This window comes from Camelus bactrianus, chromosome 6, assembly GCF_048773025.1.
Source record: "Camelus bactrianus isolate YW-2024 breed Bactrian camel chromosome 6, ASM4877302v1, whole genome shotgun sequence".
Taxonomy (NCBI): domain Eukaryota; kingdom Metazoa; phylum Chordata; class Mammalia; order Artiodactyla; family Camelidae; genus Camelus; species Camelus bactrianus.
Genome location: NC_133544.1, coordinates 79,649,925 through 79,667,970, shown reverse-complemented (window position 1 = coordinate 79,667,970; position 18,046 = coordinate 79,649,925). Strand labels below are relative to the sequence as shown.

At 37.8% G+C, this 18,046-nt stretch overlaps 1 protein-coding gene across 7 annotated transcripts in view; it reads right to left on the bottom strand.

The window, feature by feature from the left end:
* USP8 (ubiquitin specific peptidase 8) overlaps window positions 1–5,917 on the bottom strand; it is a 45,465-nt gene extending 39,548 nt beyond the window's left edge. For 5 of the 7 annotated variants that reach the window (XM_074366116.1, XM_074366112.1, XM_074366113.1 and 2 more), the window contains exons 1-2: window positions 5,781–5,917; window positions 3,510–3,578 (exon numbers count right to left, since the gene is read on the bottom strand). The gene's annotated coding sequence lies outside the window, so the exon portion shown is untranslated. Of the gene's footprint in view, window positions 1–2,182; window positions 2,261–3,509; window positions 3,579–5,780 lie in introns of all 7 variants that reach the window. The other 2 variants (XM_074366114.1, XM_074366115.1) reach the window with 2 other exon arrangements.
* Window positions 5,918–18,046: the final 12,129 nt, after the last annotated feature.

The following is an 18,046-nucleotide window of genomic DNA, read 5'->3' as shown; positions in this document are numbered from 1 at the left end:
GTGCTAGTTGAGGAATTGTTTGTTACTAATCTGTGATAAAATAAGCTTATAAACATAATATAAACCAATTAAACACACTGAATTTTTCACAGTAGCAAGACTTTCTTTATGAAGAAAGCAGTGCACTGATTTATACTCCAGCATAAGCTGCAAGCCTGTAACAGACTGGCTACTTTGAGCAGCGCTGCTCTAGGGGAACAGAGAAGAGTACCACAGGGCTTCTGATCACAAAATACCTTAATCTAGTTATCAGGACCAAACTAATACTCATTAAATAATAAAACAATTAATTGATACACTATATGTTAATATGTGACTCCAGTAACTAGGAAGTAAAAAGCAGGGAACAATTCAGTGCAACTTGGGGCAAAGGGAGAGCTTCCAGCCCAGAGTGCACTCACTCTCCTCTCTTCTGTGCTGATCCTTCTTCCTTCAAGAATCAACTTAAGTTCCACCTTTTCCATCCTTGATGGTTCTAGCACTTGGAGTCTATTTCTTGGCCTAACTCCTACAGTACTTGTTACCTGTATCATTTCTTTAGTACCATATTTGGACCAAATGACAATTATGACTAGGTTTTAAGATCTTTATACCTCATATAAACATGCAGTGCTCATAATGCTGTGATAAAGAAACTGGCCAGAAGGGTAGAATTTAGCTGTGAATAGAATAAGAAAGGAAGGCATTCCAGAAGAAGCCAACCTGAACAAAGACAAAATGAGGAAGCAGTTTGGGAAGGTAATGAAAAAAATAAAGACTACTATAGGAATTATTAGGAAATGATCAAGGGATTACATTGACATGTCTTTATCTGTCACTACTCTGACGTGCTAGATCTCTAACATCCACCTCAGTAGTCTTTACAGTCAAGCCGTAATAACTGTTGGCTAACAATAATAAATTATACTAGGTAAGGAGATGGAGTCACATTATCGAGGACTTCTGAAGTCATTCAGAACGGTTTATGCTTAATTCAGCAGGCAATAAGAAGCCAGTTCTTGAAGGGAAAAAATGGTATCTCAGGGCAGGCCAAAGTGAGCATATGCAAGATGGATTTGAAGGAAACTGGAACAAGGGAATGACATTTTAGAAAAGATTAACTAGTAGGTTATGGCAAAAAAAAGAACACAAAAAGGCAGAAACATGCTTTGAGTGAAACAACACACACACTAGAAAGTTAGAAACCTTGAGAAATGTAAAGAATGGCAACACTGTTAACAAAAACAAGGAATACTGTAGTTTAAAAAACAGATCTGTTTACTGCAGCATTTCTCAACTTGGGCACTACTCACATGTTGGACTGTGTAATTCTTTTTTTTTCCTTTTCCATTACGGTTTATTACAGGATACTGAATACAGTTCCTTGTGCTATACAGTAGGACCTTGTTGTTTATTTTATATATAATAGTTTATATCTGCTAATCCCAAACTCCTAATTTATCCCTCCCCTACTCCCTTTCCCCTTTGATAACCATAAATTTGTTTTCTATGTCTGTCTGTTTCTGTTTTGTAAGTTCATTGTATCATATTTCAGATTCCACATATAAGTGATATCATCTGATATTTGTCTTTCTCATTCTGATTTACTTCACTTACTATGTTAATCTCTAGGTCCATTAATGTTGCTACCAGTGGCATTATTTCATTCTTTTTTTATGGCTGAGTTGTATTTGGACTGGGTAATTCTTTGTTCTTGGAGTTGTCCTGTGCAATGTAGGATGTTTAGCAGCATTCCTGACCTCTACTCACTAGATGCCAGTAGTATCCACTCTTCTCCAGTTGTGACAACCAAAAATGTTTCCAGACATTGCAAAATGTCCCTTGAGAGACAAAATTACCCCCAAATAAGAACCACTGATTTACAGAAAAATTTGAACATGTGTGTATGCAAAAGGAATAACATAGAAAGAAAGACACCTTGATTGAAATGTAAATATGTAATTAGACATCAGGTCTACAAAGAGACCAGACAAATATTAAATCAACTATTAAGGCATTAATGTTAATTTTGATAATCCCTATTGTTTCGGGAAACAACAAAGTAATGACACCGAGATAATATGTTACCTAGGATATAGTTTAAATAATCCTATTTTCTTCACTTTTATGTACTTTTTAAACTTTTATAATAGTTTTATAAGGATCACTTATATTAGTAACTAAAATCAGGCAAATGAATCACCAAGGAAATGAGATCTTGTTTCTCTACAGCTGACAAAGATACTTGAAGGGCTCAGAACTTGGGAGGTTTGGGTGGTTCCTAAAGGAGGAAAGAAACAGAATGAAGGAAAACCAGGAAAGTGCAATATCATAGAAAGCAAAGAAAAAGAGAATTCCAAAGTTACAAAGTTCTCACAATCCTAAAAAGAGAAACAAACAAAGTAAAATAACTAGCCCTAGTTCTGAAGAGTGACTATAAACTGGCTTCAATTTGGTAAACATTTAGAATACCTACATCTATTCAAGGTGCAGTCTTGGGAGCAACAGGAGATACAAAGAATATACCTTCTAATAAAGTTTCTACTTCTTAAGATGAAAGATAACTATACAATGGTACCACAAAGCAAAGTATCAAAATATAGGTAACTAACATATTATGCCAAAATTTGTTGGTTTTATTAAGACCATTCCTAGAAAAATACAAGGGTAACTGCTTTGTTTTACACAATAGGTGTCTATCTACATATGTAACCCTGATCCATTTCTTATCTCCTCTCCCTCTTTATCTTTTTAATTTTTTTTTAACAGACGCAAAATGGATGAGCAGGGAACCCAATGGTACTTAGTAAGTATCCCCCACCTCCAAAAAAAAAAAGATATGGTTCTCAATCTTAGCTATACACTAGAATCACCTACAGGACTTTAAAAAAAAAAAACAAAAACTGATGCTCATAACTCATTACTAAATGGTTCAATCAGAATCTCTGAGCTTGAGACTCACACATAGGTATTTTTATAAAGTTCCCCAGGTGAATTCTAATGTGCAATCAAGACAGAGACCTATGGACATAAAGAATGGATATAAGCATGTTACTAGAAGCAATGAAACAATATGAAGATGACAATTAGTTTCCAGCTGAAATCACCATCATAAGTCACATAATTCCCAACCTACCAAAATTATGAGAAATCACTTTCATTTTTAAAATTTTGTAATTAAGAAATTAAAATAAAATCTCCAGGATTCCCACACCCATAACTTTTCAATTTGTTTTGAAATTGGTATTACAATGTGTAGTAATTTCAATTCACTACATTATACAGACATGCAGGTTTACATAATTATTGACATATTTCAGAGAATTTAGTATTATGAAAAACTAAACTAATGCATTAGAAGAGACAAGGTTTAGCTATTTTTAACACTGACTTTATTCACTATTCATGAGTACTATGCTACTTGAATTAGTATGGTTATCACTTATTACTAATACATTTCATCATTTCCAACTAATAAATTTTATATTATTAAAGTATTATAGGTGTTAGTCTCATTTTCCACTTATTACCTTACGACTTCAGGCAAATTCCTTAAATCCTCCCAACACCATCACTGCCATTCCTCAGTTTATTTTTATCTGCAAAATTGGAATAATTAATCTATTTCTACAGTTTTCAAAGACATCAAATGAAAAAATATATACAGAAAAATGCTCCAAAAATTGTAATGTGCCATGAAATAGTTAAAGAAATCAGAAATGTAACTTATTCTGCATCTACCATTAAATCCAAACATTAGTCTAACACACCTTTGTGAACAAAATTATAGTAGGCTAAAGATGGTCACAAATTCTCTGACATTCTTCCCTTCAAAAGGAGTCTATCTTCTGGTGGGGTGAGGGCTCTGACTGCTCTAACCAATAGAGAATGCTGGAAGTAGTGCTATGCCAATTTCTGAGTCCAGGCTTTAAAAGATTTTAAGAGAAAAATTCCACTTCCTGACACTTCAAACACTTGCTCTCGGAACTCAACCTCCATGCTGTGAGAAGTCCAACACACATGAAGAAGCTATGGTGCAGGCACTCCAGCTAATATCTCCAGCTGAACTCTCAGCCAACATCAGCCGCCATCCATGCCAATGAGCCACCTTGGATGTCTAGCCCAGCTGAGCTCTCAGATGACTCCTACCCTAGCTGCAAATCTGACTACAAACGTATGAAATCCTAACTGAGTACCAACCAGTTGAGTCCAGGCAGCCCACAGAAACATAAGACATAATAAATTGTAGTTTTAAGCCACTTTGTTTTAGAATGGGATTGCTACATAGCACTAAGCAACGGGGACAATAATCAAGATTTTTCTTTAAAAGACTCAATAATATTTAATTTTATTAGCACCTCATATTTAACGGACATTTTTTCCTTTCATCTCTATAAAAATAAGTATATTTTCATGTAGAAAAGTGCATAATAAAATATAATGCTAGACATTCTATGGAAAAAATCTGATGTGCTGACTCTTACTTTACAAAAGCCATTTTGGTTCTTTCCCATTATATTCATACTGATAAACAAATGACCATAATAATTAACAAAGTTCAAGTAAATATATAAAAAATCAGATGCGAGAAGGACACTTTAAAATTATTTTTGTTTTTCTCATGCATTGTTTTCTCAAAGACTACACTACATACCTATGTGCAATTAATGCATGTTATTAATGACAGGTTGTTGTTTTTTATTACAGGGTCCTTACTATCTAATTTAAAAGATGCAACTACTTTCACAAGAAAAAGAATACACATTTCAATATGAAAAGGACATAGCACAACCCACATCACCTTTCAGATAAACTGGTCCAGTACTGTGGAGCCATGAGAAACTACCTAAATCCATCATGAAAGACACGAATCTTAAACAGTAAATCTGCTGAAATGCAAAATCTGCTTACATAGCAAAACCGCAGAGCAAGCCTACAAGAGGAACACTTCCCTAACAAATGTCGCTTGACATTTTTAATGGCTGCAGTAGGAAATATACAAAAACTAAGATGCTTGCAAATTCAGAAAGAGTAAAATCCTTTCGTTCCGCATCCCCTCAGAGGTTTAGCTGAAACCCTCAGAGCTCCTACAAGTATTAAATTCCTTAGGCTCTGCAACACCTCTTTTTTCAGACAAATATTCTGTTAGTGATTAAGTGACTTGCTTCAAGGTCACAGAATGAACCAGAGACCAGAAATGAACCTAGAAGTGTGGTCTACAGCTCTATGTATAAATTCAAGATTCTGATAATTTCCAAGGTGGAGTGGAGGTGAAATTAACTTGTCCCACAACTGTAGGAGGGCACATTTTAGGAAAGAAAGGCTTTTATTTGCGGAACTCACAGTTTTAATTCTAAGGAGCTCATAGGTTCTTTAAACTCATACTTGAACTTCACTAAAAGCAAGTCTGACCGGGTCTGAGGAGAGACTGGAAAACACTCTGAGGGGTTGGACTAAGGCCTGGGAACATAGCTCGATAGCAGAAAAACTGAAAACGGAAGCAAGAGGAAGGAGGTCAAAGTCGGTCTGGGTGCCCACTAAGGTGGAAGAATGGTCAAGGCCACCTTCTAAGACTGGAAAACCTGAGGCCACACGAAACTCGATAGGCAACCCTAGGTGGACAGCAGGCGGACTCGAGGTTGGGCCCGTCCTCCAAACGCCGATTCTATGCCCGGGGCTGTCCCACCCCTCTCCGAGGACAGGATTTGTCTCCCAGGTGACCAACAGCTGGTGAAAGGAAAGCGCCTTCACTGCAAACACCTTACCGAGGAACAAAGGCCAGGACCCAGCCCCACACTCACCTTGGCGCCGGGCGCGCTTCACTAACGCCAGCCTCCGCGCCAAAGGCCCATCTCCCACCAACCCGAGGAAGACTCGCTATCCTTACGGAAGCCAGCCCAGCTCATCCCCTTTTCCCAATTTGCACTGCGTTACGACGCGTCGCGCCTCTGACGTCACTCAGGGGCGTGGCCCCGCGCGCTCTTAACTACTCGCTCCTCCCCAGCCCTGTCCCTCCAAGTTACTGCCGGACGGGAGGGTAGGGGAGGGCCGAGGGGGATGTTTTGGATGGATCTCCTGGGCAGGTCCCAGGCTACGCTGAGCTGGGACGAGCTTGTCCTCCGGTCCCCTGCGCCTTGCATTTCTCGGGCGTGGCTCTCTCACCCTGGTGTTACTTACATCCTGGGCCTTCCTGCAGAGGAAACAGGGCAGCTCTTAACGCCCCTGAGCTACGCATCTTCCTCCTCAGATTGGAGATTGAGGGCTGACTAGGAAAGGGACTTGAATTCCTCAAATTCTGGCTAAGAGTTTAACATTCTCCGAAACACGCCTGTGGTCAGAGAAGAACGGACACGGTCCTAAAGCACATTGTATATATACATCTAACGTCAGTTAAAAGCCCAATCTTAAAAAAACAAAAACATAGGTCTTGAACTTTCTCAAGAGGTAATCTTTGTACTCTCGTAGAGAAGGGTGATTGGATGCTGCAAGGATCTGTAAACATAAAGTTGCTTGGATGGAGTAGCTGGTCATGGTCACTAAGTCCCAGGTCAGTCGAGGTGTCCCATGGATGAAGAAGCTGGAAGGCGAGGTCTAGTAAATGCGTTAAGTGAAAGTGTGTGCCAAACAGGTGTCCAATAAATTCGTAATGAATAAATAAGTGAAAACACTTAGCCCAACAGTGTTTAACCTATGGCAGTCTTTCCATTAATGCTAATTTCCTTTCCATCACAATGAAATAACTGCAAAAATATGGTAGCTCTTTTATACCTAAGCTATACACTGTTTTTCCCCAAAGACTGATATAATATGAAATATGCCATACTACCTGAGATTACTAACTAGGTAGCCTTAGCAAATTTTTCATAACTAAGGGGGGAAAAGTGCTTCTGTCTTTTGAGGGTGAATCTTAAGGAAGTAAGTTGGTTGTTTGCTTCTTTTTTTTTTTTTTTTTTTTTGTCTGCTGAGCATCTTGATGATTTGAGTATGCAAAGAAAAATCTAGGGCTGAGTTTTTGGAGTAGGAAACAAATGCAGCAAGAGTTTGGAGTTCTCTAAAGACAATCTCAGAGAGGACCCTAGAAATGTGAGTTGATAAAGAGAGAAGCCCATAAAAATGAATCAACCAATGAAAGGAATCTTCTCTAGTGGTGTGGCAAAAAGGTTTTAATAAACAGGATTGTTTAACATTCACCTAAAGTTTTTTTTTGTTGGTCTGATTAATTGCCCCAATACCCATCCCACCCTCCCAGTAAGTGGAATTCCCCAACTTCCCTAAAGCATCAGTCAAGTTTGCTAAAACACAAGTCACTGAGTTTTTTTTTTAAAAAAAACACTAAGAAGTTCCCACGTGTGGGGCAACAGGTGTGGAAGAGAAACCAGGCGCAAGATGACAAGATGATTCCAAAACTGTACTGAGTTGGTGAAAGTAGTAAAAAATAAGACTATTCCTAGGAAATTCACAGAAATCTGGGGTTGGGCTTTAGACTTTTCAGAATTAGAGGAGTGAGCATTCTTAAGGAGCAGGGTTAGCTAGATGAAACTATGCTATTGACTTCAATCATAAACCCTAATTCTTGTTCAAATATGTGTTGTAACAAACCAGGCAGCAGTATCTATTGTACCTAGAATCTAAGTAATCATCACTAGCTTTTTAGAAGACATGAGCTACATTTGACCATAGCTTTAATTCCCAAGCCATCCAGTATAAGCAGTATTTCAAAACATACTGAACCTGACTCATCCTCCATCCTTTCAACATGTTTCTACTGCATATGTGTACTATATCAAGCATTGTTTTAGACTTGGGTTACAAAGTCCCTCCTGGACACAGAGCTGACTTACATTCTAGTGAGGGAGACATATGACAAGCAAATATATATACAGTTGACTCTTGAACGACGTAAGTTTGAACTGCCCAGGTCCACTTAAATGTGAATCATCTTCAATAGTAAATACTACAGTACCTCACAATCCGAGGCTGATTGAAACCGAGGTTTATTGAATCTAAACTTGCAGAACTGAACGGCAGATCCGGAGGAAAGTGGGGTATGGAGGGCCGACTATAAGTTACACTCAGATATTCAACTCTATGGAAGTATGGTGCCCCTGGTCCCCCTGTTATTCAAGGGTCCACTGTACAATATGCCAAGTGTTGTTAAGTGCTAAAAAGAAAAACAAAGCAGGGTAAGGGCCAGCAAAGACAGTGGTGTTTTTGATGAGATAGTCAGGTAAAACCTCTCTGACAAAGTGACATTTCCATAGAGCCTTGAGTGAAGAGAGGGAGCAAGCCATGGATGCATGTGGGAAAAGAGCATCCAGGTAATTGGAGTAGCACAGGTGAAGGCAGTGATGCAGAAAAAGGAAGCATGCCGGAGGGACAGCAAGTAGCACAGTATGGCTGGCATGGAGTGAGTGAGTGGAATCATGATAGGAGGTGACCTCAGAGGGGTGGGGAGAGAATAGAGTACAGATTACATAGGCCATGTAGGTCAATGAAACATGTTTATCCAAGACTAATGTAAGAAGTGAATCACATGCTAATATTTTATAAGAAAAGTTAGCTTTCATACATATGTTAAAATTTACAACATTATAGAAGGGGAGGGTACAGCTCAGTGACAGAATGCGTGCTTAGCATGCATGAGGTCCTGGATTCAATGCCAAGTACCTCTGTTAAAAAACCAAATAAGTAATAAATAAAACTAATCCCCCCCCAAAAAAACTCCAAAATATTTGCAAAATTATGTACAAATGTTCATCCCAATTGTCTTTTAGCCGAAGCATGTGTTTTTTTAAACTAATATTCTTTCCTATTCATCTGGTTTTTATTTTCTAAAATCATAATGATCATCACACTGGACCTGCTGCATGGCCCATCAGTCTTTATCTCTAGGGGATGCATCACACAACAAGTCTTGGCTGCTCTCCTGGGTATCAGCTTCAAAGGGTAGACACTCAGCACTCCTGCACTTCACTAAGATTCTATCAGCTATTGGTTTATTTTAAGTTGTAAAAAATTTATTATACCACCACTTAGCACAATTTGAATTCTTTTTTTTTCTAATGTGAAGTTATACTTCTACCTAACTGGCCTGAACTTACCTCCATAAAGCTTTGGAGATGCACTCTCATTCTATGATTTCATGAGTTAATCAGCAATTATACTTTCTTTTTTCATCCCTTCTTGATTTTACAGATGTAGGTCTTCTTTTTGTCTTTGTTTTTCCATCTAAACTGAGGAGTTTGAATCCGGTTATTATATTCTTCAGTGGTTCCCCACTGTAACGTCTTCCTGATCTCCCTGCTCCCGTTAGATTTCCCTCATATGTACAATGTGACAAATGGTGATGCATATGATTTTCTCCCAAGAAGAGAAAGTTTTCAGTTTGTTGACCTTACCACCAAATTTTCACCTACTTGACTGAAGTCATCAGAGTTACTTAAACTTCTTAAGAATTGTCTCTGCAATTTTGTCATGTTAATACTAACTAGCTGAGGAGGGTATAGCTCAGTGGTAGAGTGATTACTTAGTATGCATGATGTCCTGGGTTCAATCCCCAGTAAATCCATTAAATAAATTAAATAAGTAAATAAACCTAATTACCTCCCCCCTCAAAACAAAACAAAACATACTAACTAGCAAAAAGAGAAACCCATTGAATAACAACAGGAACTGTTCAGTTATCAGTATATTGAATTGAGATCATAGAATCAACATACATGCTTGAGCATTTTCTAGATATTTACAAAAAAACACCTATTATGCTTTAGCTATAGTGACATTTTAAGGAAGCATCTAATTTAACAAATATACTTTTAAAGTCAAAATTCCAAAAAATCTTCATGTAATGTATTCCCATTTATACAACTCTCAAATATCTAAAATAATATAACGTTATCTCTGGGAGTAGGGGTGCGATTTTTGATGCGCTATTTACTTCGTCCAAATCATAAGTAAATATATTAAATAATATATGCCCAGTGATTTTCAAACTTAGGTATTAACAAGCAATATGTGGCCTGAATAAACACAACAGTGCAAACCCAAAATTAAAATCTATGGACTCAGGGCTAGCCAAAGGCTCAGGATCCCCCAGCTGTTCATCAACCTGTGGAGTTGTGCCTGGGCCTGGAACAACTGCATGCAGCCTGGGAGATGTTCCAGGAGAGGGCTCACAACTCCCTGTCTCCTCACATATTTATAGAGGAGGAGGAAGGGAGCAGGGATCACCCAGCCAATTTGGAGAACTTTGAGCTTTTCCATAGGGGTTACAATTTTATTGGTTTAAAAACCAAGTATTTTGAGACCAATCACCTGGGGAGTTTTCCTCAACAATTCTAGTTTCTGCCTGAGGCCTTATAGCTTCCCTGCTGAGCTAGCTTGTTGCTAGGCTGCAGGAAGAGAATGAGAGCACTGGGTTATCCAGCAGAAAGGTTAGTGTATCTTTACCCAAGTCTGTGTAAGAACCAACCTCTAGTTTACATTTAGTAGGTAAGGAGAGGAAGCCACAAATATGCATTTTAAAATATCGGTGGTGATACTGATGCTGGTGGTCATGAACTCCACCTGAAGAAATGTTACTTCCCCCCACCATGAGAAAACATTCTCTTCATCTGAGTTTATTTTTGAAATAACTGTCTGTGAGAAATCTTGTGGAAGATTTTTGAAATTCTAACTAGAGGATGAGATTCTTTATATGTTGCGGGGGAGTTTATAATCTTGTCTCTGACATATTTTATAATTCTAAATCCATCGGTATGTCTTTCTATAATCTGCCAAATGCAGAGGCACGATGCCCAAGCCATTTTTAATGGTCCATTTGTGGTAGAGATGTGTAAAAACAGGGTGCCATTCTGGTTGATGTTTCTTCCATGTCAGTTATTCTATATAGTTTTTATTACAGAGGTGTGAGTAAATTGTGTATATAGATCTGTAGAAAGAATATGAACATGCATCCTCTCAGTGGGTCATATTAGTCTGTGAACTGGGTAAACATCTCCGTGATTATGCAGTACCTCTATAGAGATATGTGCATATTTAAGAATGTAATAGAGGGAGTGTCTCTGTCTGTCTTTGTGTAGTATATTCATAGGTAAAAATGGGGTGAGCCTATTTACAAGTCTGTATCTAGGTGTATGATGATTTGGGATAAGGGAAAAGCACAAGCAGATTTTTTTTTCACTGCTTCATGGTTGGACTCTGGAAAAGATAAAATGATTTATACTTTTATCCTATTTAGGACAAATGTGCACAATGCCATTACCAGATTACATAGATGATTTCCACTGTTCCAACTTATGTTTCAATATGGATAAACACAAGATTTTCATTTAATCTTCATATGAAAAATATACCATATTTATGTTACAAAAGGATTTAACTAATGCCTGGCATATATATTACCTGACTGCAAGTGACTGGCACCCAGGAAGAAAAACTGAGGAGTGGCTTAATACCCTTCAGTAAACCATCAGCAACCACACCACCTCATTCCTTAATGGGGTCAGTTAACATTTTAATGAATTTTTTGGTGAAGTAATGTAATAGTGACTTTAAGCCTGCCTTTCCAACCGGACTGGGGTCCAGCACCCTTCCTGTACACAAACTGTGGAATTGCCAATGGCTGTCTAACTCACTGATGTTGTGCTGCCTTTCAAATAGTCTTGCTTTCTTTCCACAGTGTGTTTTCCACAATTAATGTGTTCTTTTATTTAGTAGCAAGCCCACGCAAAGTTATTTTTAATCCCTGTGTCTCTAAATCTCTTCCTCTGACTTATCATGGTTTTTGGAATAACACCGTTAAAGATTCATTCCTTCATATGAAAATGTAGCATCTCTGAGAAAACTTCCTTTGTGGAAGGTTTAAGCTAGTTTCTCAAATCAGGCAGCCTTCTATTAAAGAGAGAGAATTAAACACATTTTGATAAGATAAATTTTGATAGGACCTGGAAAGTGAAGGTAAGAAGTGTTGTGGGGAAGGGTTTGGCCCGCTGAGAGGCAGCACAAAGAGATTTGATTGTATGATCTCCTCCCTACCAAAGGAGAACACAGGGGTGCATGATGGAAGGTACATGTGTTAAAGCTCTCCTGTCTTGTCTTTTCTTTTGGTTTAGAAACAGTTTATTCAAGTTCCTACCTAAATGCACCGATACAAGTGAGGTATTCCTGGATTGATGCAGGAGCCAGTGGGTTCCATGGCACTGAGCATCGAGGCCAAGGAGAGAGCCCCAAGGTTTCAGAGTCAGACCAGGCCAGAGACCCTGAGCCAAGGGTGGGCTAATGTCCTGACACTGGCAGAAGCATTCTTCTCACAGCTGGGCATACTGCAAGGCATGTCTTCTACACTATATCATTTCAGTGATGTTAGGGAAACAGATTATTAAAGAAATGTGACCCATGTCCTAGTGGATCTCAGCTGTTGTTGCTTTGTAAGTCACATGCTAGCAGGTGCAAGAATTTTATACTATCCCAGTAAGAAACAGTAGGCCACAGAATGATAAAACCTCTGTGTTTCTCCCTCAGTGCTTCTTTGTCTGTTTTTACTCCTACCTGAACTCCCATTCTCAAGCCACCTACCCTGATGTTGAAAGTTTCATGTATACAAAGTTTTCTCAGATGATGACAGCTATTTCCAAAGCAGCATATTGCAGGTAGAGCATGTGCTTAGCATACCCAAGGTCTTGGGTTCAATCCTAGTAACCGCCAATGACTAGTTGAAAGCATAACTTAGAAGACAGATTTAGGAAGCGATATATAGAAAAAATAGGAAACAAATTCCAAAAAGCCATAGTCTATGAGAGCCAGATAACAATTGATTCATGGATGGTCTTACTTGAAAACTACCAAATTGTTGCTTACACAATTAGTAGAAACATATTAGAGTCCACAGTTGATAATCTGCCAACTTCTGGGTAAAACTTTGTCTATAGGATGGGATGGTCAGAGTCTAGCTCAAACCTTCTCTAACCCCCACAAAAAATGCTGAATTGGAAGGGAAATCAAACCACCTACAGCATTCCAAAGGTGAGAAAGGCCTGTGAGGATGTAGAAGGTGTACACACATTATTACAGTTTTAATTTTGAAGGGCACCTTGAGTTTCATTTGCCACTTTTCTGAATGTATCTGTCAGGAACAGACATAAGGACATTTTACTAGGATTTAACTTTCAGGCAAAATAGAAACTTTGGTCATAGCTATAGTTCTACAAAAATGCTTTAAAGGGGTTATTAGTTCTGCTTAAAATAATATCACTTTATGAATGACACATAACAATGATAAGAAAATAAACATCTGCATATCTAATGTAAGAGCGATATCTCTTTTACTAGTATCTTATCTTAAATACAGCAAAAGAGTCAGTATGGCTTACAAACAGTAGAAAGTTCTCTTATAGGGAAGCAGAAAAATAGTAAAATAAGGCATAGCCTGTTATTATCACAAATCTGTAATAGGTGGTAGTGTCCCTTCTGGGAGGCACAAGTTGGAAATCTTATTATCCAAAGGTTTAAAATGTAGTTCTGAAGATGTCATGTGAATAGGTGGGAACTGTGAACTTCTCTGGGCCACCGCCATCTTATTTATAAAGTGGAGACATTAATGTATGACCTGACTGAAGCTGAAGACATTTTGAAGTCCATTTCAACTCCAGGATTTCTTATTCTACTACACTCACAGAGCCTTGTCTTCCTCTGAGAGTTGTTTTGTGTCCACGTATGTAGTCTATCTGAGAGAACGTTCCATGTGCACTTAAAAAGAATGTTTATTCTGGGTTTTGTGTGTGTGTGTGTGTGTGTGTTTGGATGCAATGTCCCAAAAATATCAACTAAGTCTGTTCTATTGTGTCATTTAGTATCTCTGTTGCCTTATTGATTTTCTGTCAGGAAGACCTGTCCAATGATGTTAGTGGGGTGTTAAAGTCTTCTAACATTATTGTATTCCCATCAATCTCTCTCTTTATGTCTGCTGATATCTGTTTTATGTATTTAGGTGCTCCTATATTGGATGCATATATGTTCATGAATGTAATATCCTCTTCTTGTATTGTTCCTTTTATCATATATAGTGTCCTTTTTATCTTTCCTTATGGCTTTTCTTTTAAAGTCTATTTTATCTGTTATGAGTTTGCTACCCCTGATTTCTTGTCATTTCTATTTGCATGAAATATCTTTTCCCATTTCTTCACTTTCAATCTATGTGTGTCCTTTGCCCTATACTAGGTCTATTGCATACTGTAGGCTGTTTTATTATCCAGTTTGCTACTTTATGTCTTTTGATTAAAGCAATTAGTCCATTATCATTTACAGTAAATATTGATAGATGTGTGTTTATTGCCATTTTAAACCTTGTTTTCCAGTTGATTTTGTATTTTTTCTGTTCCTTTCTTTTTCTCTTTGTTTTTCCTTTTGTGTTTTGATAATTTTCTTTTGTATTAGCTTGATTTCTTTTCTTTTTGTTTTTTGTGACTTTATTGTGTGCTTTTGATTTGTGATTACCCTGTTTTTCCAGTATGTTAACCCATTACTATATCTATTTGCTTTAGACTGGTAATCATATAGGTTGAAACATTCCCTAAAAAATGAAGAAAAAAAATCTACATTTTCTTGCTCCCCTCTCCACCATTTTGATTTTGGTGTCTTCTTTTACATCTTCCTGTTTATTCTTTTGCTGTTCATTGTACTTATCATATTTCTAATTGTGATTTTCTCTTTTCTATAGGTTTTTGCTTCTTTTCTATTTAGAGAAGACCTGTTAATATTTATTTTAGGATAAGTTTAGTATTGCTATATTCTTTTAGTTTTTGCTTGTCTGAGGAATTTTTTATCTCTTCTTCTATTCTAAATGATAGTCTTGCTGGGTAGTGTTCTAGGTTGCAGCCTTTTCTCATTCAGGATTTTTAATTTATCCTGCCACTCCCTTCTGACCAGCATAATTTCTGTAGAGAAATCAGCTGATAGTTTTATGGTGGTTCCCATAACTATACCCTTTGTTTTTCTCTTGCTCCTTGCATTTATTTCTGTATTCTTTGTTCGTCTGGAATATTCTCCCTTCCTTGAAACCATTTGGCAATTCCCATTGTCTTTTAAATTTTCTCCTCAAGTTTTCTCTCTCCTCTGAACTCTATTTTCATCCCCTCCTTGCTTTTTACCTCTATGTTCCTTTAGCATTGCATACTTAGCCTACTTACTGTGATTGTTTGCCTTTTAGTCTGCCAGTTGCAGAATATAAATCACAGTCTATCTTCCCCTCCTATTCTGCAGCTCCCTGAGGACTGTATAGTCTCACTGCTGCCACTGTGTTGCATTTGAATTGAATTGGAGGGTTTGGGGGGCACTAAGAGTAGAAAGGGAAGCAAAGTGGAAGGGTTCTGCTGAAGACAGTTCCCTTACTATATAGTTTTCCAATTCCTGCCTTGTAGGTCATTACTTTGAAGATGACATATTTACCTTAAAAAATACTCAGTAATGTTGTTTTCCAACAATGTTGATTATCTTGCAAAGGTCCAGCAAGGTTTGGCAAGTTTCATCATTTCAGAAACAATTCTCTACTGTAATCTAAGTAATAATTACAGAAAGATTATAAAACCATAGGATGTCTTTGAAAGATTATGATTTCAAACTTGACTTGGGGGGAGCAATGAAGGGACAAATCATTCCTTCTCCCTTCTGACTACATAACCCTTCTGAAGCGCCTTCCTCCCACCAGGTATTTTCTGCTTTCGTGCTGCCACCCTGACTGTCATTCCCAGCTGACCCAGCCTACTTTCCTACTTTCCACCCCCAAGGCCTTTCCTCTTCAAGGACATTTTGGAATCCATACTTTCCACCAACATGAATCTTGCTATCTCAATCTATCAGCCAGATGATCTGATGGGTTTTGTAAAATATTATTCGATAATTTTCTGAAAATCTTCAAAAACACTGCCTTTGAACCAGACTGTTTGTTAATAATGTCAATGTCTTACTTCAAGGTGCACGTTCCCCCTGGTGGGATGCAGAAGTGCTCTAGATTGTCTACAGGAGTTTCATGACACTTACTAATAACATGTTCAAATTTCATGTGTCTCTGCCAATTATTTCTCATCACATAATAGTATCTTGCATACTCAATATTTCTTCGTATGCCCTTTCCTTAGGCTTTCCAGGAAATATCTTTCTTGGGTAAATGGAATCAAACTGAAGAATTGAAATCTCTGGCCAATTGTAAGAGGAAACCTCAAAATAAGAAAATAGAAATCATATAGAGTGTGCAACTTGACATGCATAAACATCCTCTGTCACTTTTCTTTCCCTCTACTTTCTCTTTCCTCCCTTCTCCTCCTTTCTCCCATTTACTCAGCAAGTATAATTCAACATCTACAGCAAAGATTTCCCAGATGAAATGGCAGAGCAGTAGAAGGTAATACTTAAGAGCACAGGCTCTGGAACCAGACTCCTGTTTCTGAATTTGGGCTCTGCCAGTTAATAGTTATGTGACCTTGGCCAAGTTATTTCACTTCTCTGCAACCTCAGTTATGTTGTTTGTAAAATGGAGATGAAAATGCTAGCATCTACCTTATAGGGTGGCTCTGAGAAATAAATTAGTACCTAAGAAATGCTTAGCACATAACTGCTCTCACCAAATACTAGCCACTATTAACTGCTGCTTAATTTTAGATGACTAATGGGAATTAATTAGAAGTGCAGTATGGTGTGTGGAGAAAGAGCTTTCTAGATGGAGGAAACATCATATTTGAAGTCCTGAGGCAGGAAGGAGATGCAGGGTGTTTGGTGGAACTGACGGGAGATGAGAGTGGCTAGAGTAGGCAGGGGTCAGATCATCTCAGGCCTTCTAGACCATGCATAGGATTAGGATTTTGTTTTTATACTAAAAGCCATGAAAAGCCTCTTGAGGATTTTAAACAAGGGGATGACATGATCTGATTTGCTTTTATAAAGATTACTTCTGGTGCTACGGGAGAGAATAGCTTAAACCAGGTAAGAGGAGATGTGGGGAGATCAGGGGAAGGGAAAAAAATGATGCTAAAGATTCTAACTTGAGCCACTGGGTGGATGATGGAACCATTCATCAAGATGGAGAACGCTAGGAGAGGATCAGGCACAGGGAGAAGAGGAGAGGACTCACTTTTGAACATGTGCTATCTCGTAATAACACTTAATGGGGTATCATCTGTAAAAATATTGAATCACTGTGCTATATACCTGAAACTAATATAATATTGTAAAACAACTATACTTCAAAATAAATTTAATTTAGTCAGGACCCCTCCCCCAGCAATGAAAATCTGGATTTGAAGTGGCTAGAAGACCGTCAAACAGAGTTAGGTAGAGAAATTGGATATATGGGTCCAGAGCTTAGAGATAAAATTTAACTTGAATTCTCTTGAATTCAGAGTCCAGGTGAAAAAGAAAATTGTCATTTAAGTTAAAGTAGACAACTTCAGTTAGTGACAGAACAGTGATCAGCAAATAAGTGCATTTGGTAAGAGGGGAAAAACTTGAGTTTCGATTGAAGCATAAGGGACAATTAGCTTAGAAAGACTGAATTTCAAGCAAGCATTTCAGAAAGTGACAATTTAGCCTATGATAACTGCAAAATAAGGAGCTCATCAATTTAAGGATTATTTTATTTACTCAAAGAAAGGAAAAAATGGGGGCAAACAGAGAGTTCTGTGTCTAGTTTTGAATACTTTTCTGCTGCAGGTCAGAATGCGTCACCAAGACCTACCAATCTTCTTCAAATCAAACCTCCCACAGGCTTAGAATTTAAGTGGGTTCTTAAGGTAAGTATAGTGCTTTCTGGAGTCTGAAAGGTCACTATTAATCTTGCTGAAACGTTCCAGGTTATATTAGCAGAGGCTTGTATTTGCTGCATAGCTTTAAAGTTAATCTTTTAGAGAGTCTTCAGGCATTGGATTAAGTCTTTCAGAGATTTTGAGAATGAAGCTCCAGTTATGACAAGAGCTATGGATTCATATTTTAACAAAGAGCAGATTATATAAAATATTGTGTCCATAAGGGTATCAGAAAAGATACTTTTACTATAGGAAATTTCAAACATATGAAAAAA